The following is a 27615-nucleotide window of genomic DNA, read 5'->3' as shown; positions in this document are numbered from 1 at the left end:
GCCTCTCCACTTCTCTGATATTTGAGCTGGGCCTTCAACAATAGGATTTCAGCAAGTGAGGGAGAAGGAGAGGGCATTCAGGCTGAGGGAACAGCAGGAGCAAAGGCCTGGGGCGTCGGACAGTCAGAGGGTGTTGAAGGATGGGCGAGCAGCCTGGTGTGGTCTTGGAAGGCAGGAGAGGAGCTTATATTCTCTCCTGAGGCGGTGGAGAGCCATTGGAGGTTTTGAAGCAGGGCAAATGGCGTGACCAGAGATGCAGTTTTACAAGGTCACTCTGGGCAGCATGAAGAGGTTGAGTAGGAAGGCGTGGGGGAGGGGCAGCTGCTTGTGTCACTCTTCTTTCTTTCCCACCAGCCCCCTTTGGGCAGCCGTGGGAGCCCCCAACCCTCACATGTCACCCCCTCTCCTTTTTGTAGGCTCATCCGGTGAGGACTGGAAGTTGAGGGCTCTGGGCTCAGGCATCCGAGTGGACCATGGCCCCCAGCCCATGGGGCCCTCTACGTGGCCTCCTGCCACTGTTGCTGCTGCCGTCCCTGGGCGCTGGCCCTGCCCTGGGCCGGGGCCTTCCCAGACCACTTGAGGACTCGGAACCACACCTGCTCCCAGGAGCCCACCCCAAGGGTCCTGTTGGCACAGAGCCCCAGGCCTTCACCTTCCTCTGGGAGAAGCCCAGAGATGAGAGCCCCTGGAACTCCAGTGTCCCCCAGGTCCCTGCTGAGGAGGCACCCGAGAGGCCGGCAGACTCTCCCCTGGGCCCAGCCCTGCATGGACCTAAAGCGGCCAGGGGGGCTCAGAGAGAAGGACTCCCAGTAACTGATGACCTCCAGATGGCTCGAGGGCCAAGTTCTCAGGGCTGGACAGGACCTCCTGACTCACAGGAGCCTATGGAGCAGGAAGCACCAGCCCCGCCCCCAGTGGGCCCCCCCCATCTCACTTTCATCCCCACGCCTCCCAGACCCCAGCTTGGGGTAGCCACAGTTCCTCCCTCTCCAGGGGAGCCTGGAGGCCAACTGGGAAGGCAACCCCCTGGAGATGAGGGTCTGGTGGCCAAAGCCAAGACCAGGGTCTCAGAGACATCCCCCTCGGCGCACCAGGGCCCTCCGCACGCTCTTGTGCCCCACTCCGGCACTGTCAGGAAGCTGGCGCTGGAAGAACAGGCTTGGGGTGAGGAGGACTTCCGGGAGGCAGCTCGAGGTCCTCTCTTCGCCCAGCGGCATCCAGCAGCCCCTGATGTTGGCTCAGTATCCCCGGTTGAGGCGGCATCCTCTCGGGAGCCTGGGTCCCAGCCAGACCTGGCAGCGGCCAGAAGCCTTCCTCCTCCTGAGGAGCTGCCAGTGGAGCTCCCTGAGAAGTCCGGAGGTGGGGACACCTGGGAAGGCAGGTTTTCAAGTCCCTCACCCAAGCAGCCTGCCCCCCCTGCCGTTCCGGGCTCACCAGGACCCCAGCCCTCAGGTCCCCCAGCCTCAGAGACTTCTGATGGGCGGCCTAAGCCAGGGGGGTATCAAAGTGAGAGTGCTGAGCAGGGCTGGGAGGAGGCGGCGTTCCAGGATGCCCAGTTTCTCTGTGCCCTCTGGTCCCTCTGGGTCCCGGTTTCCTCATGCTGACAAATGAGGGTGATGGTGCCACCCTCCTGGGGGATGAGACTTTGGAGACCGCTGGGTGGTCAGGCAACGTGATGACTGCTTTTATTATTTCAGCGAGAGCAGCAACGAACGGAGCAGACCCCGTCTCCCCCCAGCGGGTGAGAGGAGCGGTGGAGGTCCCAGGTCCCCTGAAGTCCCTCATCCCTGTCCCTTCGGACCCTGGCCCAGCTACAAACCGAACAGAGAGCCCTATGGGGCCTGTGCAGCCAGGTGAGGGCATGGCTGGGGGTACTCTGCCTAATAACTAAGAACCTGTGTGAGGTTATCTGTGGGGGGACGGGGGACAGTGAATAGGGACAAACACTCTCTTAAAGGAATTGGCCAGGACCTCCTTGAAACCACTTACGATAATAAACTCACTGGGTACTCTAGGAGAAGTCATTTGCCCTTTGGGGGCTGGAATAGTCTTCAGTGTAACATGGGGATGCTTAGTGCAGTGATTCTCCAACTCCTGCAAATCACTGGAGGAGCTTTAAAAAATCCCGGTGCCCAGGCCCCATCCCAAGGAGTTCTGATTCAGCTGGTCTCCAGGTGATTCTGATACGCAGCCCGTGTTGAGAACTGCCGGTATATTATTAATAAAAATGATAGCTCACATCCATTTAACACTTACTGGGTGTAGGGAGCTCTGCTAAACATTTAATCCTCACCCCCTCCCAGTGAGGTGGGGGCTCTTACCATCCCTGTTTTACAATGTGCTTGGGAAAGTTAAACACCTGGCCCACTACACTAGAGAATGATGGAAAATCAGAAACGCTTTACAAAGGGCGATTTTAATATTGTTATTATTGCAGATGAAGCCGAGGAGTGGCCGGGGCGCCCCAAAGCCATCCCCAGCACCCCCAGTGCAGGCCCCCTCGACGTCACGCCAGGGCCTCATTCGGGTCACCACGCAGCGTGCCCTGGGCCAGCTACCCGCTCCGGAGCCCTCAGCCAGCTCCATGGCATCAGCCCCAGCCTCCAGCCCCCCCCCGGCCAACGCCACCGCACCCCCCCTGCCCTGGGGTCCCCTGCGGCGGGTGCTGAGCTTTTCCTGGGAGCTGCACGTCTATGGGGTGGGGGTGCTCTTCCTCCTGCCCGCCTCGTTGGCGCTGGCCTCGCTGGCAGCCGCCCCTGCGGGGTCCCGGCTAGCACTGGTGGCTGCGGTGCTGGTGCTCGTAGCGTCGGCGCTGCGATCCGCCTACATGCTGGCTGACCCCTACGGCTCGCAGGCGCGGCTGGGCTTACGCGCCAGCCTGGTGCTCTACAACCTGCCCTTCCCCTTGCTGCTCACTGCGCTCGCTGCCCTCACCCTGCTCGGCCTGGGCGCCGGGCTGCCACAGCAGCTGCAGAACCCGCTCCTGCTGGGAGCGTTGGCGTTGGCGCACGGTGTGGGGTTGCTCACTGCAGACCTGCTGTCCGCCAGGCCTGCACTCAACCTCCTGGCCCAGGGCTTATCGTGCGCCTGGGGCGCGGTGGTGGCTCTGGGCACACTCTGCCTGTGCCGTCGCCGCCTGCTGGACGGGCCGCGGGGCTGGGATACGAGCCCGGGCCCGCGGCTGCTGGCCGTGGCGGGTGCGCTGGGGCTGCTGGCCAGCGGCTTGCAGCTGGCGGCCGCGCTGTGGCTGTACCCGGGCCCAGGCCGGGTGGGCCGCTTCTCGTGGGCCTGGTGGGGTGTCCACTTTTGGCTGCGCCTGCTGGAGCTGACATGGGCGCTCGCCATGGCGCTGGCCGCCGTGGCCGCCGCACGGCAGGCCGCCCACAGAGCACGCTTGCTGGGCTAAGCTGCTGCGCCTGGCGTGCCCCGCGCCCTCGGGCAAGAGCGAGGTGCCGGAGCGGCCCAACAACTGCTATGCGGGGCCCAGCGGCGTCGGCCCAGGTAGCTTGGACATCAGCAGGAGCCTCATCCGCAACCCAGCGGAAGGTGGGCCGCCTGCCACGCCCAATTCAGGCGCCTGGGGCTCGGCTGCGTCGCTGGGCCATGGGCCCCAGGGTGGCCCGCGCCTGTCCCGCAGCAGCGTGGGGCCGGCGCCATCGATGGCGAGCTGGACCTGCGCCCGCCCTCACCCACCAACCTGAGCCGCAGCACCGCCGCCCCGCTCTTCCGAGAGCACCTGGTGCGAGCCAGCGTCTTCCGGCGCTGCGGCCTGCGCGGCCTGGCCTCCCCGCCGCCCGGGAGCGTGCTGCGGCGCGCCGGGCAGCCACCCGACGCCGAGCTCGGCGGCGCGGGCTCTTCGCTCCTCCGCGGCCGCTGCCGCTCGCTCAGCGACGTCTTGGCGTAAGTCTTGCTGCCTCTGTGCTGCTTCTGGACGTTTCCCATAAATGGAACCATATAATATGTGGCCTTTTGTGTCTGCTTCTTTCACTTAGCATAATATTTTCAAGGTTCATCCACGTTGCAGTATGTAACAGTATTTCATTTCTTTTATGGCTCAATGATATTGTATTTTTTAGGTATATTGTACTTTTTAGATATTTTGTTTATCAGTTGATGAACATTGAGTTGTTCCTACTTTTTGGCCATCGTGAATAATGCTATGAATATATGTAAAGTTTTTTTTTTGGTGAGGAAGATTGGCCCTGAGCTAACATCAGTTGCCAATCTTCCTCTTTTTGCTGAGGAAGATTAGCGCTGAACTAAAATCTGTTCCCCTCTTCTTCTATTTTGTAGAAGGGACACTGCCGTAGCATGGCTTGACGAGCAGTGTGTAGGTCGGCACCCAGGATCTGAACCTGCAAACCCTGGGCCACCAAAGTGGAGCATGTGAACTTAACCACTACGCCACCAGCTGCCCTGCATACAAGTTTTCATGGGGGCATATGTGTTAAACTCATGTAGGTATATATCTAGGAGTGCAATTGCTGGATCATTTGGTAAGTCTATGTTTGACTTGTGAGGAACTGCCAAACTATTTTCCAAAGCAACTGCACCATGATTCCTACCAGCAATGTGTGAGACCTCCAGTTTCTCACATCTTCATCAACACTTGTTATTGACTTTTTTATTTCAGCCAACCGAATGAATGTGAAGTGGTACCTCACTGGTTTTGATTAGCATTTCCCTGATGACTAGTGATGCTGAGCATCATTTTATGTGCTTATTGGACATTTGTGTATCTTTTATGGACAAATGTCTGTTCACATCCTTTACCAATTTTTTAATTAAGATGTTTGTCTTTTTATTGTTGAGTTGTAAGTGCTCTTCATATATTTTGGATACTAGATTCTAAATCGTAAATCAGAAATATGATTTGCAAACATTTTCTCCCATTCTGTGGGTCACTCCCTTTATTTTTATTTATTTCTTTTAACACAATATTCATTGATTTTTTTCCTCATAATTAAGCAGATTTTGATAGAAATTTGATGACAGTGAGCTGTAAATTTTCTGTTTTCTCCTGGAAACTATACCAGGCAACAAGAAGAATGGAAACAAAATCTCTATATCCTCAGCAAAGGAGACAGAAAAAGAAATTCCACGAATTCCATATTGTGTAAGTATGGCTAAGAGCAACTGAGAACAGCAATATCTGCACAGGAAGCCACAAGTGTGGCAGGGAATAATCAGAAGATTAGAGGAAGCCCAGTGTGGCAGCTGTCCAAAATCTCAGACAAATAATTATTTCCAGAAAGAGAGGGCATCACCCTGTATGTGAACTGTATTTAGAATAATAGAATAGAGCCCTGATCCACGGTTGCGACAGAGAAATTTTTATATTATACAGGCAAAGAACTGGTGTTATAACCTCAGCACTATTTCTGGAACAAGATCTTCAAGTTAAAAACAGTCCTGAGTTTCACTTTCTGAGATATGTTAAACAACCTAGTCAAGAATGCTGAAAATGGTAAAGCGTTCATTCAGGCAGTCATTCAACAAATATATTTTTGAGCAACTTGTACATGTCAGGCATTATTCTAGGTATTAGGAAAAGACCAACGGACAGAACATGCAAAAATCCCCAATGTCACATAGCTTATAGACTAATGAAGCAGACAAACAATACATGAAATAAAGAAGTAAAATATACAAAGAAAGTGATAAGTGTAATGGAAAAAAATTAAGTAGAAAAGGGAGCTGGGTAGTACCAGAGAGTTAAGGGTTGCGATTTTAACAGGGTGGTGAGGTAGGGCCTCACCGAGAAGGTGACACGGGCAAACACCTGCAATAGGTAAGGGAAGAAGAAATCCAGATACCTGGGGAAAGCCATTTCAGGAGAGGAAACACAAAAGCATGATTATTTATCTAATAATTTTCTTTCACTCAGCTTACTGTCTGAAAAAGTCAGGTGTATATAATTTACATAATTGGAGACAGAATTTACATACAGTACAATTTACCCCTTTTAACCACGCAGCTCAGTGAGTTTTGACAAACGCATGCAGTCGTGTAACTACCAACTCGATCAGGAGACAGAACAGCGCCGTCACCCCAGAAACGCCCCTCGCCCTCTGCCGTCAGTCCTGTCGCCACCCTCAGCCCCTGGCAGCGGCTAATTGATTCCTCTTCCTACAACTTCGCCTTTTCGAGAATGTCATATGAATGGAATCATAAAGCGCGGCCTTTTGTTTTTGACGTCTTCCACTTAGCATACTATTACCTTCTTTTTTTTTTTAATCAAGCTTAAACTAAAACCCACAATTTATTCACTTTACTGTCCAACATTCATCTATTTACATATTGTGTTTGTGTGTAGTAATTCAACAAATCATTGGCCTCAGTCATATTTTAGTGTTTTTTAAAAAGTCAGGTTTATTGAAGTTTATTTTCCATACAGTAAATTCACCCTTTTTAGTGTGTGGTTCCAGGAGTTTTGCCAAAGGCGCACATTTGTGTAACCAGCATCGCAATCATGATATAAAGCAGTGTCATCACCCCAGAAACTTCCCCTGTGCCTCTTTCTAGACGATCACTTCCCTGGCCTAGCCCTGCAGCCACTGAGCTGACTTACATCCTGTAGCTTTGCCTTTTCCCAAATTCCATATAAATGGACTCATACAGTGTAAGCTTTGGAGTCTGGCATCTTTCACTGAACATGCTTTTGAGATTCATCCACAGTGTTGTTGCATGTGCTAATATTTGGTTCCTTTTTATTGCTGAGCAGTATTCTATTGCATGGATGTGCCAGTTTCTTAATCCAGTCACCAGTCAATGGACTCTTGGGCTGTTTCCAGTGTGGGCCTGTTATAAATAAAGCTGCTATAAATATTTGCACACAGGTCTTTGGCCTTATGTGTTCATTTCTCACCCAGGAGTGGAATTGCTGGGTAGTATGATAAATGTGTGTGTGGCATCATAAGAAGCTGCCAAACTCTTTTCCAGTGAGGCTGTGCTGTTTTGTATTCCCACCAGCAACATGTGAGAGTTCTGGTTGCTCTGTGTCTTTGTCAGCATTTGGTATTGTGAGCTTTTAAATTTTAGCCAATCTAGCAGGTATACAGTGGTAGCTCATTGTGGTTTTAATTTGCATTTCCGTAATGTCTAATGATGTTGTGCATCCTTTCAGATGCTTATCTGCCATCTGTATCCTTTCTTTGGTGACGTATCTGTTTATATCTTTTGCCCATTTTGGGGGATTGATTTGTCTTATTATTGAGTCGGAAGAATTCATTTTATATTCTAGATATCAGCCTTTTGTCAGATATATGGTCAACAAATATTTCTTTCTTAGTCTTTGGCTGCTTTTTCATTCTCTTAACAGTGCCTTTCAACGAGTAGGAGTATTTCATTTTGATGAAGTCCTCAACTCACTTTTAAAGCTTAAGAATGTCTTACAGCTTTAAATGGAAAACCCTTATTACTTGCCATAAATTGATCTACACTCATGTGCTGCATAACAAGGTTTTTGTCAATGACAGATTGCATATATGATGGTGGTCCCATAATATTAGTACCACATAGCCTACGTGTGCAGTAGGCTATACCATCTAGGTTTGTGTAAGTACACTCTGTGATGTTCACACAACGATGAAATCGCCTAATGATCGTTTCTCAGAGCGTAGCCCTGTCGTTAAACAGCGTATGACTATATTAGAAATGCTTTTGGTAGAAAGAACAGGAAACCTTACTTTCAGGGGCTTCAGGGGTTATCTTAATAAGCATGTGATTATCCCACAGAACAAGAACCTTGGAAAGGCAGCTCTCCAAGATCCCAAGCTCTGCCCAGCTTTGTAGCATGGTAACCTTTGCCCTCAATCTTGTTGCCTCGCATCACCAGAGAGTTGCCTGGTTCTGGGCATCACGCCTGGGTGTCAGAGCAGGAAGAAGAGCAACAGCCGGACAGAACGGGGCTGGGACTAGGGTGAGGCAGGAGAGGTGCTCACATTCCAGGAGGCATTTGCTCTCAGACGCTGCATATGCCCTTGTGGGGCCCTGAGAACCAGCGCCTCCTTAAATCTGCACTGTGGGCACTGTCTTGCCTCACTCAATCCCAAATCTGGCACAGACCTGGAAACTCTCCTGCCCTTCATTCATCACATTCCATAACATCTGTCCCAGAATCTCCCCTAGCAGACTCCTGCTTATGTCTCAGGATTGGAACACAGACCTGTCTCATGGCCATTCCTGATGGCGAGGGAGGCTGGGAGAGGGGTACTCGTGTGTGTTGCAAGGGAAAGTGAAGAAAGCATACTTTTATTTAAAAGTGAAGAACATTCCTATGTGTTTAGGATGCAGACAAGCTGTGTGTGTCGTAAGAACATGACCTGGGGTGCCACATTGAAACCAGCCAGTTTTGCTTACTTGCCACACCTGTTCAGCCCTGGATGCATAAAGTTTGTGAACTTTATTAAAAGCCACGCACATTATGGTATTACAAAGCACACAGAATAGCCAAAACAATCTTGGAAAAGAACAATGTTGGAGGACTGCAATTCTCAATTTCATAGCTTGCTGCAAAGCTACAGTAATCAAGACTGTATACTGGCATAGGGCTAACACACAGACCAATGGACTAGAATTGACAGTCCAGAAATAACTTACAGTCGGTTGATTTTCAACAAGGGTGCCAAGACAACTCAATGCAGAAAGAATAGTCTTTTCCAATAATGGTGCTTGGCAACTGAATATCCACACACAAAAGAATGAATCTGGACCCCTACCTCACACCATATACAAAACTGAACTCAAAATTGATCAAAGATCTAAATGTAAGAGCGAAAACTATAAAATTCTGAGAAACATTGGGAAAAATCTGTATAACCTTGAATTACGCAATAATTTCTCAGACATGACACCAAAAGCACAAGCAATCAAAGATAAAAATAAATAAAATGGACTTCATCAAAAGTAAAAACTTGTGCATCAAAAGACACTATCAAGAAAGTGAAAAGACAGCCCATAGAATAGAGAAAATATTTTCAAATCATATGTCTGATAAGGGTCTAGTATTCAGAATATATAAAGAACTCTTACAAGTCAACAATAAAAAGATGAATAACCTAATTAAAAAATGGACAAAGAATTTGAATAGACATTTCTCCAGATAAGTTATACAAATGACAAATAAGCACATGAAAAGATACTCAACATCATTAGTCACTAGGGAAATGCAAATCAAAACCACAAAGAGACGTGACACCCATCAGGAGAGCTACAATAAGAAAAAACAAAAGGGAAATAACAAATGTTGCCAAACATGTGGAGAAATTAGAACCTTGGTACATTCCTGGTGCAAATGTAAAATGATGCAGCCACTGTGGAAAACAGTTTGGTGGTTCCTCAAAAAGTTAAACACAGAACTAGCATTTGCCCAGCAATTCCATTCCTTGGTGTATACCCCAGAGAGTTGAAACTATGTTCACACAAAGACCTGTTCACAGAAGCATTATAATAGACAAAAAGTGGAAACAACCCAGATGTCCGTCAGATGATGAATGGATGAACACAGTGCGGCATATCCATACAATGGAATATTATGCTGCCTTAAAAAGGAATGAAGTACAGGTTCATGCTACAACATGGGTGAAGCTTGAAAACGTGATGCTAAGTGAAAGGAGCCAGTCACAAAAGACCACATATTATAGGATTCCATTTATATGAAATTCCCAGAATAGGCAAATCCACAGAGACAGAAGTAAAATAGAGGTGACTAGGTGACAGAGGGAGAGAGGACATTGGGACTGGCTGCTAACAGGTACGGGGTTTCTTTTGGGGGTGCTGAAGATGTCTGGAATTAGACAGTAGCGATGGCGGCACACTGTGAATATATCAAGTGAAACACTCAGAACCACTGCAGTGTCCATTTGTAAATGGTGAGTTTTATGTCATGTGAATTATATCTCAATTAAAAAGATAATAAAAGAAAGAGTCACGCGCCTGCAGAGGCTCCCGAGGGACAGCTGAGAAGGGCAGCTCATCCACCTGAGAGGGTAGCATCTTCTTCCCGGGTGGAGGAGCCCATGGTGGTGCAGGGCCTGAAGGGAACAGAGATAGAGGCAGCTCCTGAGCCTGGGAGGCGGGCGCCTGCTGCCTTCAGAACGCGGCAGAGGCCTGCTCTGGCCACGGAAAGCTCTGAGAGTCTCGGGCTCAGGGCGGGGATCCCTGGCCACCAAGACAAATATCACCTGGGGAGGTTCCGAACCAGCTTGGCGCAGGCTGCTCTCGAAACATGTGCACGGAGCCTCGGAGACACCTGGGGTGCCAACTTCGGAGACAGCCTGCCGTCTTCCTCCGTCTGTTTGCACAGCCTGGCTTCATCAGCGGGGAGGTGATGATCTAATTCCCTCCAAACAAATGTTTGGGACGTGGAGTTTTCCCTCAACAATGAGCAGTGGCAGAGGGTGCGAAATCTGCTTGCACCTTCTGGGGGTGGGGTGGGGGAGCCACCCTGGCACGCCTGCCAGCACGGAGAGCTCTGTCTGCCATGGCCAAGGGCTTCCCGACATCCTGGGCTGGGACATGACTGGCTGGAGACACACCAAAAAAGAGGATGCTGGCCCGTCTGCATTGGGGTGGACATATGGCGGTCAGACTGGTGGGGGCTCCTCAAATGGCCCCCCACCAGCTTGGAGGGAGAGAGCCCTGGATTCCTGCACCCTGTGGGTGGCTTGGGCAAGGCACTTAACCCACTCTGTCTCAACATCAGAGCTCAGTGAGCAGGATGTCCGTCAAGGAGGGCTCTGGGGTCAATGCAGGGAGGGAAGAAGCAGGAGCAGACAGAGGGGGATGCCAAACTGAGTGTAGGTGCCATGACAGCCTGGGTGAGACCATGATGCCCAGAGCTGGAGTGGCTTCCAGAGCTGTCCCTTATCCGGGAGATGGCCAGGCCTTGATGCACCTGGGTGGGTGCTCCTCCTGGGGTGGCAGCACCTGCAGTAGGGGTGACCCCTGAGGAGGCTGACAGCTGAGGCCTTTCTGCCCACAGCACTGCCCGCAGCTGAGGAGTTTGCCCTTCCTTGCTGTAGGGGTCTGGGCAGCGCATCACAGTGCCCACCCCATCTCTACAATCAGGTATGGCGCTTGGGAGACCGCAGGGAGGAGCTCAAGACGCCTGGCATTTCTCATCCGCTGCCCTGGGCGCGCAGGGCCGGGAGAGGCTGAGGGGCGCCCCCCGCAGGGCTGCGCAGGCCTCGCGCTCGGCCTCTGCACTCGTGCTCGCGGCGCGGGGCTGAGTGGTCTCCGCGGGCGGCCCTGAGACGGCGCAGGAACCGGAGAGAGGTCCCCAGGTCGGCTGGTCTCTGTGCCCGTCCCCGGAGGGGGCGCAGCCCGCCCTCTGCCCGGCCGCCTCGCGCTCACGCCCTTCCTGCCCCCCAGGAGCCCTCCGCCGGCCGGGGGCGCCCACCCGGTCCTTAGGTCTGCTGTCCTAAAGCCCACATTGCCTTTTCCGAACGAAGCCAACGAACAAAGAGATTTTTGTCTTAGCGGAAGCTGATAGTTCAAGGTGTATTAGCAGCGACACGATGATGTCGTCGGCCTCGGCGAGGACGCGCCCGGCTCCTCTGACGCGCGCTGGGCTCCGTGCGCCGTGTTGACCGGCTGCCCCGGCGCCCAGGCCGGTGCGCGGGAGGCCGAGGGCCGGGCCCGCCCGCTCTGCCGCCTGCGGACGGCCCGGCGCACGGGAGGAGCCGCGCGCGTCCTCCCAGACTGTGAACCGGCCCGGCGGACCCACTTGGTGGTCCCCGCGGGCAGACGCAGGGCCGGGGCGGGACGCGGCTCTACACCCCAAGGGCAGCCCCCCGCCGCGCCTCCACACCCGGAGCGCGGTGGGGAAGGGGGCGGTTGGGGTTCCGGAGCTGCTGCTTCCGCACCCCTGCACACTCCCCGGCTCCCACACATCCTCCTCCCAGCTCCTGTCTGCCCCCTCTCCGCCCTTCTGAGCCAGGGGCATCTCTGCGGTTTCTCTTTGGAGGAGCTTAGAGGTGGCGAGGGTGAGGTGGTGGGGGCTTATGGGACTTGCCTTCTTAATTTAACTCGTATGTTTACTTGAGGAGACTGTCAGGAGGATGCTGGAGATTATGGGAAGGAGAGCTAAAACATTCACAGACCTTGGTGCCACCAAGGCAAACTTCTAGAAAGAGCTTCTACATTCACCATAGAATTCCATCTGTCACTCTTCAACCCATTTAAGCCTGGAATCCACCCCACCACATCCCCAACATTGCTCTCTCTAGGGCCAGCAGCAGTCTCTATGTTGCTGACACCAGTGGCTCTTAAGTTCTTGTCTTAACCGACCTCTCAGAAGCTTTTGTTTCAGCAGCAAGTAGCAAAACCCCAAAGTAATATGGGCTGAAGACGATGGAAGTTTAGTCTCCTATGCACGCAGGCAGTTCAGGGCTGACACGACAGCTCCATGATCAACACCAATTCAGACTCCTTTCGTGCCATTGCTCCTCCATTTCAACATGCAGCTTTTTACCTTGAGGTCTAAAGTGGCTGCTGCAGCTCCAGTCATTGCACCCACATTCCAGCCAGTGGGAAGGAGAAAGAGGACAGAGGTCTGTCCCTGCCTGCAAGGACTCTTCCAGCAAGTTGCACACACTACTTCTACCTACATCCCATTGGTTAAAACTTTGTCGCATGGCCACATCCAGCAGCAAGGTAGGCTGGGGAATGTTTTTATTCTGGGCAGCCATGTTCTCGGCTAAAGATGAGCGGTTCTAGTACTATGGTTACTGGATGGTAACTAGCTACCTCTGCCACCCTTGACTTCTATGACATCAACCCTCCCAGTCTTCATTTGCTTCTCTCTTTGGTCAGCGTCAACTCTTCTGCTGGCCCATCACACTCTGGGATCCACAGGCTCTGTCCCAGACCCTGTTCTATTCCATCTGGGGCCACCAGCTTCTGAGCCTCCATCTCCAGCCAGGCTTTCACTCCTGAACCCCAGATGTCTTTTCTAAGTGCCTGCTCACAGGCCCCTCAAACTCAGTCCTAGTTATGTACCTCTCCCTGCTCCTGTGCCACACACACGCCCCTCCCACCATTGCAGTGAATGCTCCCCACCCCCCCACCCCACCCCCCACCCCCAGTTCCTCCACATGGAGTCCAGGGTCTCAGCCCTGATTGCAGGCTCTCCTTCCCTTCCAGATTTAATCCAGATGCCTCTGAACCCTCGTCCCCCCTCCTGCCATTACCACTGCCCTGGTGCTAACCGAGGCCACCATCTTCTTTCCCTGGATCACAGCGCAGCCTCCAGATGGCCTCCCTGCCTCCGTCCACGCTCCACTCCCGTCCGCTCTCCACACTCGCGCTAGAAGCCTCGTGACAACGCCGGATGAGCATTTCCCTCTCTCAGAGGTGGACCCACGTTGCTGTCTGCATGTTTCTCCATCCCTACCTCTCGCTCCCTACTCCTCGCTCTGGAGGCATCGTGCTGTATCTTAAGAAGCCCTGCAGGTTCCTGGAGGACGAGGCGCACGTCAGCCCCGTTCATACACTGCTGTGTCACCGCAGCCAGTGTCCCGCACAGGGGAGGGCTCAGGGAGGGTTTGCTGTGAGTCCGAGATGGGCCGGGGGCGCTGGAGGGAAAGAACTGAACCAGCCGAGCGAGGCGCGAGACGCAGTCGTGGGGCAGACAGGCACCTGCAGACAGGCCCAAGTGCACGTGGGCGTTCAATAAGGACGAGGTGGCATTTCAAACCAGGGGGAAAAGATGGGTTAAAAAAACACGTTAGGACAATTTGGGCCCGCGTTTTAGCCTAGAATGAGTGGGTTTAGGCCAGGCGCTGTTCAAGACCTGGGGCCACAGTAACGACAGAACAGAGTGCATGGAGGCTAACGGGAAACAGAGGCCAACAGCAGGAACGGGACTGAGGGCTGCGAGTGCTGGGCGGGCAGGCGAGCCAGGGCCAGGGCAGCGCTGGCCGCTGTGTGGGTAGGGGACGGGGTGAGGTCTCTCCGAGGAGGCGGCATGGGAGCAGAGCCTGACCAGAGTGCGGAAGAGGCACGCAAACAGCGGGAGGGACAGATGCCCAGGGGGAGGGAACAGACAGGCAGAGCCCTGGGTCGGGGATCTCGGTGGGCTTGAGGACCAGGAAGGCAAGTCTGGCTGGAGTGAAGGGGCGGGGAGGTGAGAAGGGGGTGAGGTTGGGCAGGGAGCTGGGCCACGCAGGGACTTGGAGTCTTCTTCTGAGAGTGATGGTCATCTTTGGAGGGGGTGACTGGATACGGTTCTAGCCCTCCTGGAGATTACGTTAGGGAGAAGGTGATAGTGAGCCACCAAGCAAATCAAGAAAGAAACTCATTAAAGTTGTGATGGATGCTATCAAGAAAGTAACAGGGTGTTTGGGGAGAGAATGAGGGGTAGACGAGCCTGTTGTGATCAGGGAAGACATCCTGGAGGAGGTGGGATTAAAGGAAAGTCAGCCACGGGAAGGGCCGGAGTCAGGGTATGCCAGGCAGAGGGAGGAGTAGCTGAGGTGCTGGAGCTGGGTGTGCTCTGGGATTGCAGGAGGCTGTTGGGACTGTGCGATAGGGAGTAACGGGGAGCACAGAGGAAGGGGGCCAGAGTGGTGCCAGAGGGCCAGGGTGCTGGGGCCAGACAAAACCATGGGGCTGCGGTGCCCCAGCGTTTTCTCTCCTGACAATGTCAGCCATGCATTTCCTCACGCCAGTGCAGGCATCCCCAGCCTTTCTGATGGCTGCATGTTACTCCACACACCCCAGTACTGCGGAATAACAGTGATGTGCTTACCAGAGCAGATTCTCCAATTTCCTCGTCACATTTGACATTGGATTTTTTGTTTTTGCAAATTTTAGTATTGCAAGCAAAGTTTCAATGGACACTTTTGCACATGCATCTTTGAGTAAGTGTGAGTGTAAGATATATCCCTAGAATTTGAATTGCCAGATAAAAAGATTTGACAGTTACAATTATATTAGTTGTCACCAAATGACCCTCCAGAAAAGTTGTCTGAGCCTACACTCTCATCTGAACTCCTTACGAGCGATGGGTGGTCGATCTCTTTCATTTCTTTCAATAAAGGAGGTGAATGTAATATCATATTCTTGATTGAATTTGCATTTCTCTCATTAATAGTGGAATTGAGCTTCTTTTCATATGTCTTTTTTTACGGGGAGGGGAAACATTTGGACTTCTTCTTTGATAAATTGTCTACTCATCTACTTTGCCCATTTCTCTATTGTGTTGTAATTTTTCCTCAGTGATTTGTGAGAGTATTTTTTACATTAGAGAAATTTGACATTTGTCTAGCTTCCGGATGGCACATAATTGTTCTCAGCTGGCTTTTATCCTTTTAAATGGGTATTTTGCTGAGCAAAAGTCTTACACTTTTATGTAGTCTAATCTGTCAGTCTTTTCCATTCTAGCTTCTGGGTTTTATGTCACGCTTAGAAAGACGTTTCCCACACCGACATAAAAAAATTCACCCACGTTTTCTTCTATTATGTTTTTAGATTTATTTTTGACATTTGAATTTTGATGCTTTTGGATATTTTTTTTAGTATAAGAAATAAAGTAGAGATTCAGCTTTATTTTTTCCAAATGGTTACACATTTATCCCAATACCATTTATTAAACAATCCATCATTTCCTCAATTTTCATGCCATCTTTATTAGCTACTAAATGCTCATATATTCATGGGTCTTTTTATGGATTCTTTATTCTCTTCCATTGATGTATCTGCTCCTATTTTGAACACTTTTGTCAAATTCAATTGAGATTTTTGTCAAAAATTCAATTAGAATTTTGGTTTAGAGAGGATTGACATCTTTACAACTTTCAGTCTTCTTATTTAATTAAAAGGTATGACTCTCCAATTATCCTATCTTATTCTATGTCTTTTAGTCGAGCTTTATAGTTTTCTTCATGTAAGTCCTTCACCTTTCTTAATTTTTTTAGGCATTTCATATTTTCAGATGCCATTGAGAGTGGGCTCTTTTCTTTCGTATTTTTAGCTGTTTATGTCTTACATAAAAGAAAAGTATTGCTTTTGATATGTTCATTTTATAACTAACTACCCTGTGAATTTCCTTCCTGTGTCTAATATTTTTGTATTCCCAGTTGATCACACCATACTACCGTCTTCAATGATAAATTTTCTCCTCCTTTCTGATTTGTATGCCCCTTATTTTGTTCACTTATTTCATTGCACCAACTGTTCAGAAGAATGGTAAGTAAGTGACTGTTTGCTCTAAGGGACTGTTAACTTGAACCAGCCCCTAGCACTGAACTTCTGTCTCCTTCCTCCAGGGGGTGGGTGGGAGGCAGGCCCGAGGGCTTTCTGGGCAGTGGGGGAGATGGGCTTCAGGGCGACTGTTCTCTGCACTTTCTTCCTGTCTCCTTTCAGCTACAGTTTTGGTTTATTGCCTGACATACTTAGTTCCAGAATTGCACTGTCCAATAGGTTAGCTATTAGCCACACATGGCTATCTGAATTTAAATTTAAGTTAATTATAGTGAAATAAAAGTTAAAATTCAGTTCCTCATTTGTTAGCCACTTTTCAAGGGCGCAGTAGCCGTGTGTGGCTCGTGGCTCCTGCACTGGACAGGGCAGCTGTGGGGCATTTCTCTCGTGGCAGAATGTTCTCCTGGAGAGCACGCTGCAGACAGCTGTCTACCCCCAAACAACACACTCTCCCTCCAGGTGTGCCCACAATGCCTCCAGGTTCTCCATACTGTTTATCTGGGCTAGGGGAGAAGGAGTCTCAAAGTTCTTAAAAATGTATTCCCCCACGTCATCTCCCCCCAGAACTGCCTTCACCTTCAACTATCAAACTGGAAAGTATGGGTGAGTCGTTTGCTTCTGTTTCTCAGCGTCCTTTCCCTCACCATTGCCCGGTTCTCCTCTCTGTCCTGGGGAAAGGCAGTGTGGCCACCAGAGCACTTCTCGTCCCTTGTGTTCCTTCAGAAACTTGCCACTGTCCCGTCAAGGGGTGGGACCTGATTGACCTCCTCTTGTGACTGGCCTGTAACCAGCAGGGTGTGGTTGAAGGGACCCTGCAGGACTGCAGGCCAGGTCTGAGAAGGCCGTGCGGCGTCTGCCTCGGGCAGGAGCGTTTCTCTTGGAGCCCGAGCCCCTGTGCCAGCCCGGGGACTGCCCCGAGGCAGCCGCGTTGGGAGGCCCACCGGGGGAGACCGCGTGAGGAGGCCTGAGCTCCTCGTGGGGGTAGAGATGCCCAGCCGGCCACCGACTGCAGCGGTAGCAGAGGCTCCAAACCGGAGCCCGCCGGCCAAGCCCTTCCTGACCCGCAGAAGGGTGAGGGAGTAAAACGGCGGCTGTTGTTTCGAGCCAGCAAACGCTGGGCACTGGAGCAGAAGGGGGATGGGTGTGTGTGCCCGGGCGCTGGGGGAGCTGGGGCCGGCTCCCGAGGGCTCCAGCCGTCCCGCCCGGGACACGCTGCCGGGCGTGCGGTGTAGCTGAGACTGGGCTGCCTTCCTCACTTCCCACGCTGTCAGCGGGACTCTGGTCCTGTCCCGGTACAACGACGGCCTCGGCGCTCTCGTGTGGAGGAGCATTGGGCTCCTCTCTGCGCCTGGCGCTCGGCTCGCACCTGTGCCCATGGCAGCCGTGATTGGGACCCTGCCGCCATGCAGGAACCCAGGCCGCTCCACGTAGACTCCTCTCATCCCCGAGATGGCGCCTCGTCTCCCTAATCCTCAGCTGTTAGAATTCGGAGGTCTTCTCCTTTCCTTTTATGATTTCCAGAAGAAAAGCTCTTCGTTCTTTTGCCTGGACTGTTTGGATTGATAACAAAATCTCATTTGATTTGAATTTAGCTGCCAAGTCTCTCAGTTTTGTTGAGGCTAATACCCCTTCTCTGCAGCTTCCTTCAGAGGCGCAGTTTTGCACCTTGGTCCCCCCTCAGCCGTCCGAGGGGCTCCTCGGGGAGGGCAGGGAGAGAAAGCAGCCTCCTCCTGGGAGTTTTCTGTTGCTCAGCACTGGTGTGCCCCTGACTGGGACTCTGGCAGTGGTGGACGTGGAGGCAGAAGAGGAAAGCCATCCTAGGAGGGCTCAGAAAAGGCTGGGGAGATAACAGAGAAGGCAGGATTGGAAATAGGCCAGGTGTGGGAATGTGAACTGGTGCAGCCACTATGGAACACAGTATGGAGTTCCTCAAAAAATTAAGAATAGAACTCCCATATGATCCAACAATCCCTCTTCTGAGTATTTATCTGAAGGAAATAAAATCATTATTTTGAAAAGATTTCTGCACCTCCCTGTTCATAGCAGCATTATTCACAATAGCCAAGACATGGAAACAACTAAGTGCCCATGAATGAATGAATGGATGCAGAAGATGTGGTGTGTATACAATGAAATACTATTCAGCCTTAACAAAGAAGGAAATCCTGCCATTTGTGACGACGTGGATGGACTTTGAGAGCATTATGTTAATGAATACATCAGATGGAGAAAGATACTGTATGATCTCATTTATGTGGAGTTAAAAAAAAATGAACTCATAGAGATGGAGAACAGTTTGGTGGTGGCCAAATGTGGGGGGTTGGGAGTGAGTGAAATGAGTAAAGGATTTAATAAAAAAAGGAAATAGACCAGACAGAGAGCAAGTCTGAGGCAAGGAGAGGATGGGTCAGGCAGCAAGAAGCCGGGACAGCGTGGGGGCGGGGACAACTGTCCATCTAATCATCTGTTGATCTATTCATTGATTGATCCATCACCCTTCCTTCATTTATTCATTCCATACGTATTTATTGAGCACCTATTGTGTGCAAGGCTCTTTTCTAGGTGCTGGGAGATAGGAGACAAACCCCTGTTCTCAGGGAACTTACAGTCTCGTGAGGTAATTAGTAAAAACAGCCATATAGAAATGGGAGTGTGGAGGGGGGTCAGGTGGGCCTTACCGCGAAGGTGAGGGCTGACGATGCAGAGGCGGCGAGACAGACGGGACAGCAAGTGCGAAGGTCACGAGTGGGGCATGCCCACCTTCTTCAAGAAATAGCTAGGGAGCCAGCGAGCGCGGCAGAGAGAAGTAGCAGGAGGTGAGGCCAGAGTGGTCAGGGCCAGACTTGGGCTTTTGTGGAGAGCGAGATGGGAGAGCAGGAGAGCAGCATGAAGGGACAGGGGTTTCCAGCTGGGTGGCCCCCGTGTTCCCTCCACTTCTGAGAAGGCCCCTAGCGTTTGCTGGAGAAGGCTCTGGGGAGTCTGCCTTTGCAGAGTGCGTGCCGTGGCTGCCCACCCACACCCAGACAGATGAGCCCCCCACTCGCCTGGGCAAATGAGCCCACTGTGGCCAGCAGCCTGTAGGGCCCTACGGACCAGCTCTCTTTGATGCCAGAAAGCCGGGCAGAGAAAGTCCCTCACGGGCATTGTTGTGGGAATCCTAACAGGAGGTCCCTTCACACAAGATGACGAAGACCACAGGGAGGGTACCGAGGCCACTATAGCCCCTCATGTGCACATCTGGACAGATGTGCAACTAGCTGTAGCCCTTGGTGTTGGGTAGGAGACCATGGGGGAGACAGACAGAGACAGAGAAAGAAGACAAAGAGATCGAGACACGGAGAAAGAGATAAAAAGAGAGACAGAGAGACAGAGACAAGAGAGAGAGCTAGAGAGAGAGCGGTCAAGGGCCATGGAGGACAGCCCTGTGCTCCCGCAGGACTGCTGGTGTGGTGTGCGTCTTCCCTGACACCCAGCCCCCGCCGTGCTCCTCTCCTTTGGGCCCGTCTGCTTTCTCTGACCTGGCTGGCAGTGCAGGGGGTGCCATGGAGTTCTCCACGGCTTTCCCCGGAGGCTTGCCCTTCCCAAGACGAGGGTAACCCCAGGGCATTTTGGTCATGTGGCTCAGAGCAAGGAAGGCCCCACATACTTTCCAGCCTGGTAGGGGACAGGTGCTATGCAGCCTTTGCAGTGAGAGTATCCTCTCGGCTCTTAGGTTGTCCACCAAGGCCAGCTCCCCAGAGGACCGCTCCCGGCCTCCCCTGCAGCCACAGGGGCTCAGCAAGCACAGGAGGGCTGGGGCCACAGCCAAGGCCCTGAGGAGGGTGAGAGAGGGCTGGGCGTGTGGGCAAAGAGAGAGGGAGGCCACTGCCCACGCCCTGTGCCCAGAGACGAGTGGCACGGATTGGACTCCCACAGAGGGAGTGTTGGGGACCCTGGCTGGGTAGGATTATCCACCCAGGACAGGGGCACCAGAGACCTGCTCCAGGCCTGCCCCACTGTCAGAAGCCCCCTGGACCTCACAGTGTGAGTCAGGAGCAGGGAACCCGGGCCCCTGACAGATGAGGCTGCTTCTGCTGGGAACTTCCTCCCGTAATGAGAGCCTCACACTGGTGGAGTGAAAGGGGTAAGCCCAGCTTTGGGGTGGCCCAGTTCCTCTCCCCGCCCCACCACTGACTCGTCGTGCCAGCTCGAGCACCACCCTGGGCCTCAGTATCCTCATCTTGGAGATGGAGCCGAGGGGCTGCCTCGAAGGAGTGTCCTTCCCTCACCAGCACATGGCAGGAGCCGGGTGGCCTCTTGCTCTGCTCAGAGCACAGCCTCACTCCGAGCGGACAAGACACCTGCCCCTCCCCTTCGATGACCCAACTTTGATTTTCTATTCCATGGTCTCTCTTTGGTCTAACCAGACTGCATGGTCACCCATTGATTTTTAAACCTTCTGTATCATTTTGTTTTAATTGTTTTTACTTAAAAAAAGCATCATCTTTGGATTTTATTTTTGACCCTTATCTTTTCATGAGGGCTTTAGGCTACCCGTGTTAACTGGTCAGGCCACGTGGTCTGACGGCTGGCACTTTCTGGCCTCCTTCCTCTGCTGCCCGTCTTCTCACCACTTACCTTCCTGTTCTTTGATTTGCCCTCTGGTGACTGGGAAGTTCTATGTCTTATGTTCAGTTTTGCTGGATTATCTTTATTTTTAAATGGACATATGTTGTAAAAATGAGCATCAAGAATAAATATATAACTACTGCTTCCCCTCTATGTAGAAAGAAATTAGTGGATTTCACCTTCCTCCCCACCGTTTTTATAGGTACAATCTAGGATTTTAGATCCAATTTTCATTTTTCATCTGTTCATTTATCTTATTATTATGCATCTTCTTTTTCCAGAATAATTGTCGATACTTAGAATCCCTTTCTTTTCTAACTTAACTGTCCCATCCCGGAACCTTGATTAGGGTGAATGTTTTTATCCGCTGAGTTTTCAGGAAGGTCGTGACCTATGAACTCTGCACACCTGGGACGATCTTTCTTTTCTGTTGCTCTCATGCATATGAACAGTAACTTGACTGGACATTGATTTATTTTTTAAAATTTACCTTTAGTTTTTTAAATCAAAATTCTGAGTCTACATAGTTTAGAGTCACAGGTCATTTTTGCTGTGAGAAGCAGCAGCCCTCCTTCCACCTCTCCTCACTTCCTGCTTCCGGGGGAAAACACTTCCAACCCTTGTCTTGGGTCCTTTTGGAATTTGTCTGCTCACCTCTGCAGGACAAGCTTATGTTGCCTTTTTTGACTTTATGTTCTGTTCCAGGCACTGTGTGCTGACCCGCCGGGGACAACAAGGTTTGGCGCTCTTGCGCACAGACGCGGTGCCCTCCCCCTCCGTGAGGACGTGCACATCCCGCCCCTGTCCGTGCCTCGTGGCTTAGGTCCACACTGAGACTTCACACAGCGCTAAGCCGTAACCTATGGTTATTTTCCTTTCCTGCACAACTTTTTATTCCCTGGCATTAATAATTGTCTTTGCTTAATTTTCTATAATCTATTGATAATCTAGTCTATCAATTTCCTATTCATTGTCATGGATCCATGTCCAAACGGTCCCCAGCTGAGCCGTCTCCTCTCAGTATCTTTAAATCGTCAGCTTTTGTACTATGCACCCCTAGCTCGTGGTCCCAGGCCTGAGCGCCCGCCACGGCCCCTGCCCCACCCCTCCTGTCAGTGCCTCCTTCCCCCGGGGTCATTCCTCGGTTTTCAAGGCATTGAATGCTAGAACAAGTTTTACTGTCCCTCATTCTTACCCGGCCGGTGTGGGATTCTAGGTGGGAAATGAGATTCCCGGAGTGGTGAAGACGCCGCTGCCCTGGCTCCCGGCGGCCTGAGCTCTTTCGGAAGGGCTTGCGACACCATCCTTGACTCTGTGCGTGATTTTTGTATTTGTTTGGTTTTGCTACGCTCACTCCCTCCAGAAGTTTTTGGTGCCTTCTCTTTGTCTTCAGTGCTCTGCAGTTTCACATCGTGTCTTGATGAAGGTCCATACCCCTCCGGTTTGTGGCTCTGTCTGGTCTAGCATCTCCAGACCCCCCATTCTGGGACCTTCCCTGGATTGTTTTCCCTTTGGTAATTCTCCTCCATTCTCTCTGAAACTCCTGTTATTCTGATAGCCGGTTTCCTGAACTGGTCCTCTAACTTTCCGATCCTTTTTCTTCTTTTCCCTCTCTTTGTTCTCCTTTACGGCTTCCCTCAACAGTATCCTCCAAACTCTTCTTCCAAGCTTTTCATTTCTGCTATCACATTTTTAATTTTCAAGAGCTCTTTCTTACTGGGTTCCTTTTGTTTAATAATACACATAATTACCGTTTCTTTTTTTGTGGTGAGAACGTTTAAGATCTACTCTCCGGCAACCTTCAAGTATAATACAATATTGTTAGCTATAATCACCATGCTGTACGTTAGCTCCCCAGAACTGGATAATCTTATAGCTGGAAGTTTGCACCCTTTGACCGACATCTCCCCATTTCCCCCGGCCCCTGGTCACCACCACTCTACTCCGCTTCTCTGAGTTCAGGATTGTTAGATTCCACAGATAAGTGAGATCATACAGTATTTGTCTTTGTCTGACCTGTTTCACTTAGCACAATGCTCTCAAGGTCCATCCAAGTTGTCACAAATGACACGCTTTTCTTCTTTCTCATGGCTGAGTAATATTCCATTTAACACAATACATGTTTAAAAATTGACTCACTTGTGTCACTGGGATATTGAAGCAGTGTAATTCGAAGGGTGTGATCATGAACATGTGTGCTCGTGCCACGCCTTCGCTGATTGGCCTTTGGCGGTTTAAAAGTTTCACATTTCAGCACGAGTGCCCAGGCCCAGGTAATAATAAAAACTTTTCCCCTCTGCACAGGGTGCCTCTGTGGTGGAAGGACAGCAGAGTCCTCCTTTGGGTGACATTTCTCTCTTCTTCCCCCCATTTGGGGTGGAGGGGACGTAGGATGACAGGTGCTGTCGGGAGATGGCATCGTCACACTGCCTGGGCTGGCCGACTTTGAAAGGTGGCTCTTGCCCAACGGGCCTTTTATGGTTCTTTGTAGGCCCTTTCCCTTGGCGGGTGTCCTCCTCTCAGGACGGACCTTCCCATTCCTGTCGCGCAGGACTGGAAACAGCTTCTGGCTATTTCTCTCTCCCCGAGGCCCACATCTGCTCCACGAGAAGCACTCTCTCACCCTTGAGCCCTCTTTGTTCCCAGCGTGGCTACTGACCCTTCAAAGATATCACTTGCACAGGCCCCGCAACCCAGGAGGGGCCCAGCAAGGCGCTCCCCTGGGAGCCTGACTCCCTCTCCCTAAAGAGGGTCTCCCAAGGTGTGTGAGCCTCCCGCTCCACAGGACCCAGACGGCCCTTGTTCTCTGTGTGGTCTTTTCCTCTTTGCCCTGAGGCCTGTGGCCACAGCTGCCTGCCTTCGCACTCCACAGACACGTGTCACAGACCAGTCCCCATGTCCCCCAAGCTCAGAGACATGCACTGAGCTCTCCGGAAGCTTCTCCCTGAAGCCCAGTTCACTAAGTAAGAGGCGAAGGGCGCACTCATTCCCATCAACGCCCCTTGTCACCTCCTGGCATACAAGCCACTCTGTCCTCAACATCCCTCTTCAGAAATCATCTCTCTCCATTCTCTTGACCCTTTAAACTTGACTCTGACTTATTTGGGTCACCTCCTTTGTGAATTCTGCCTGCAGCCGCTCGTCACCTTTGGGGAGCAGCACCTATTGGATTGGGACGCCTCCACTGAATTTTCCAATTTAGCATCCAGTGGCACTTAAATTTATTTTAAACAGAAACATTACTTCATAGATTGCTTGAGATAGATATATTTTAGTTGCACATACCTGAAAATAAATACACTAGAATATTACAATAGAAAACGAAACTATTTGAATTTAAAATGCTCGTCCATATACCGCTGAAGATCATTGCTGGTGTCATCAATGGTGATGGCATCGTCCTTTGGGAACCGCTGGGTTAGCAGGTGACCCAGGTGAGCCTTTGTGTAAAAGTACACGCTGGTTGTGCCTGATTGGCCAGGAGAGAGACAGCCTCATTGCGCAGCAGAATTAAGCAAGAAATTGTTGAGACTTCTCTGGCAGACCAGGAAGGAGTGGCAGGGGCCAGGGGGTACCCAGAATGGAGAGAAGCTGGGGTAAGTGAGAGGGGGTGGGAGAGAGGAAGGGCTGAGCAGGGACAATGATGTCTAATGAGTAGTGTTAACCTACTTGCTGTGGTGCTGTGTACCCTTCCCCTGCATTTCTTGTCACCCAGCCTTTAGGATGGGGGCTAGAGCCTAGCCTCAGCCCAGGGTTCTCAGGCTCTGTTCAGACTGTCTGGTTTCAGGGAAGGGAGCACATCATCAGAACAACCTAAGAGAGTCCTTGCCGTCTCCCCTGGCTCCTCTAAGGGGAGGTAGCCATACTCTCATGTATCAGTTAGCTGTTGCTGAGTAACAAATCATACCATAACCTGGGGCCTTGAAACAACAAACATTATTTCTTACAAGTCTATGGGCTGGCAATTCTGCTGATCTTGGGTGGGCTCACTCATGCCTCTGGGGCCAGTGAGGGTCAGGGAGGCAGCTCTGTTGATCTAGATGGGGGTGTCTCCCATGTTGGACGGTTGGCTGCATGAAGCTGGTCTAGGATGCCTAGGGCCTCTCTTCTGGGTCCTCCAGCAGGTCAGCCCGAGCTTGTTCACAGAGCAGGTGTTAAAGGTTCCAAAAGATAGAGTGGAAGCTGCAAGACTTCTGAGGCCCAGGCTCAGAACTGGCACAATGTCACCTTCACTCCACTCTATTGGCCAAAGCAGGTCACAGTCTAGCCCAGAAGGGGTGGGGAAATGGACTCCACGCCTTGACGGGAAGAGCTACAAAGCCACATTGCAAAGGCACGGACACAGGGAGGAGGAACTGGGACCAGGTTTGCATCCATCTACCAGATCTTGCAACCCATCGACAGAACGGCCTGTGAACACCTCCAGCGGCCACTGGTCAGGGCCAGAGGCCATTGCTTCTTTGCCATCCGTGGGGCCCTCCCTCAGTGCAGTTTCCGGGGTGGGAGGCGCACGTCACCTCAGGAGGAGAGCAGGACTGACGTGACTGACGCTGTGAAGGAGCCACAGAGCTGAGGAGTCAAAGGTGCAGCAGCCCTGAAGGCGACCTCTCCCAACAGGACAGCGGAGGCAGGGTCAGGAGCCCTGCGGCCTTCTGATGGGTGGTGGGAATTCATCTCCTGGCCTCGACAAGCCCTGGGCAGGGAACCGGAGGACGCAGGGCCCAGATGGAGTTTTATCTCGTATTCCAGTTGGCGGCGAAGGCTTTGGAAGAGAAAGGAACATATGGGAACTGAACAGCTGGCTAAGCAGATGCAATCGAAGAACAAGATTTGGTTTTCTGGACCATGGCTTAAGACGGGTTCTTGGCTAGGACCTAATGTTACCATCTTGCTGTCGTGCGTCTGTACAGGACTTAACCGTTTAGAAATCACTTCGGTCAGCACGCTGTTTCATCCTCACTCTACGTTAACTGGGGTTGACGGTGGGCAGATTTTAACCCCATTTCGCAGGTGGAGTCAGAGAGGAGAGGCCCCCTGCCCTGGATCTCGTGGCTGCTGAGGGTCAGGCAGGCCTGAAATCCAAACTCACGCTCTTGACTCTTCCTCATGCTTCTAGTGAGAATGGTTTGCAGCAATGTTTTTCCTTTCTTTGTGACCCACAGAAAAAAGATTCATGTCAAGACTCAGGATATATATGTGTATTGTGTGTGTGTGGGTGTGGGTGGCGATTGTGAAAAAGACAAGTGGGAGATGGGATGTGCCCTAATTCTCTGAGGGAAATAACAGGAAGGACGGTCCCCCACATGCCTGGGACACCTCTGCATAGGACGGAGGACGGGGAGGTGTCCACTGTATTCCCAGGCCCTGCCATGCGCCCAGCCTGCTGCCCCGCCCCAGGTGACAGAGAAACCCACATTCCCAGCCGTGACCTTTCGTGGTTCCTGTTTCCTCTCCACTGCCTTCCTGCTCTCTGCTCACTGTTCATAGGGTCCCTAGCCTGCCCACTCACATGGGATGTCGTCCTCTAGCCGTCGGGGGTGGCGGCTGTCGTCTCCTTCCCAGCATCCCTTCCCTCCGCTGCAACTTGCTCGTTGGTTTCACGCCCAATGGGTTGAGGTCTGCGGTTCGAGCAGCGAGAACGGCCCGTCTCACCTGCTGGGCCTGCCTTCCTCATGGTCCCGCCTTGCCAATCATGGAGGTGGGGACGTGACCCAGGCTGGCTAACCAGAGTGTCCGATTCCCTGGGCAGAGTTGGACCCTCCGGCTGGGCGACTCCCACCGAGCCTGACCTCTGGATGTATGCTCTCGTCTGTGCCCACCAGAATCTGACGTGAGGGTCTCTGACTTGTGCGCTGCAGCGCTTCCGGACACCCAATATCATGTGGCCACTGACTAGCTGGCTCCACAAGGAGGAGGAAGTGTCGGCATCTCAGGAGAGGGCGCTGCCCAGCAGCTCTCCAGTGAAGTCCCTGCCCGTCCCCGCAGGAGGGAGCACGGGCAGTGTTTAGCATTGGTGGTTCCACCAGCTGTTCAGGAGTTATCACTTTTGACTCCTCCAATTGGCTTCCAGCTGGTCCTGGCCGGCCACAGCTGGGTGGGTACATCAGGCCCCCTGCCGTGCAGCTGCAGAGCGAGCACTGGGCTGGATGGTGTCAAGGTGGGGGGAGGCCGGGGGGGCCCTGTCCATCACGTCTTCCCTAAGGGGCCCTTCCACGACCGCCCTGGCCATCCCAGGGTGTGTGGAGGGAGCTGTGACAGGTGCCTGCAGCACTGCATCTCCCCGCACCCTCCCAGCACTCTGACGGAGACCGTGGACCGTCTTTGACAGATAAGGAAACTGAGGCCGTGTAACCTGCCCCAGGCCTCAGCTCATCAGCTGAGCACAGCTCCCTCTGATGCTGGGCTGAGGCTGTTCCACGTCCCTGGTGTCCCCCAAAGCGTGGTGGCACTCAAGAGACCCGCTGAAGAGAACCGTGAGCCCAGCATCGGATGCTATCAAATTCCACGGTGAGAAAGTTATTTCCCTACAAATTATCTTTCAAGTCTTCTAATGGCTTCAAGCGGAATGCCCCGATTTGGTGCTAGGATGTTTTAACACCTTTACGATACTCGCTAATCTCTCTTCTTTTAACAAAGGGGAGTGGGCCTCCGGCTGAGAGACTTGCCAGGCAGCGGTATCAAATTAGGGCTGAATAACATTATTTTGACTTCGTTGTGTTTTCTTGTACACATATTATGGAAAATGAGACTCCTTTCCGTTTATGAAGCGATATAAAGTTCCTTGCTAGGTATACACTAAAT

At 51.9% G+C, this 27615-nt stretch overlaps 1 pseudogene; it reads left to right on the top strand.

Annotated features, from left to right (window-relative positions):
- Positions 1 to 209: 209 nt before the first annotated feature.
- LOC147917124 (proline-rich transmembrane protein 3-like) lies at positions 210 to 3904 on the top strand (annotated as a pseudogene).
- Positions 3905 to 27615: the final 23711 nt, after the last annotated feature.

Source organism: Ceratotherium simum, chromosome 5, assembly GCF_057802395.1.
Source record: "Ceratotherium simum simum isolate JZ-2026a chromosome 5, ASM5780239v1, whole genome shotgun sequence".
Classification (NCBI taxonomy): Eukaryota; Metazoa; Chordata; class Mammalia; order Perissodactyla; family Rhinocerotidae; genus Ceratotherium; species Ceratotherium simum.
This window is presented reverse-complemented; position numbering and strand designations above follow the sequence as displayed.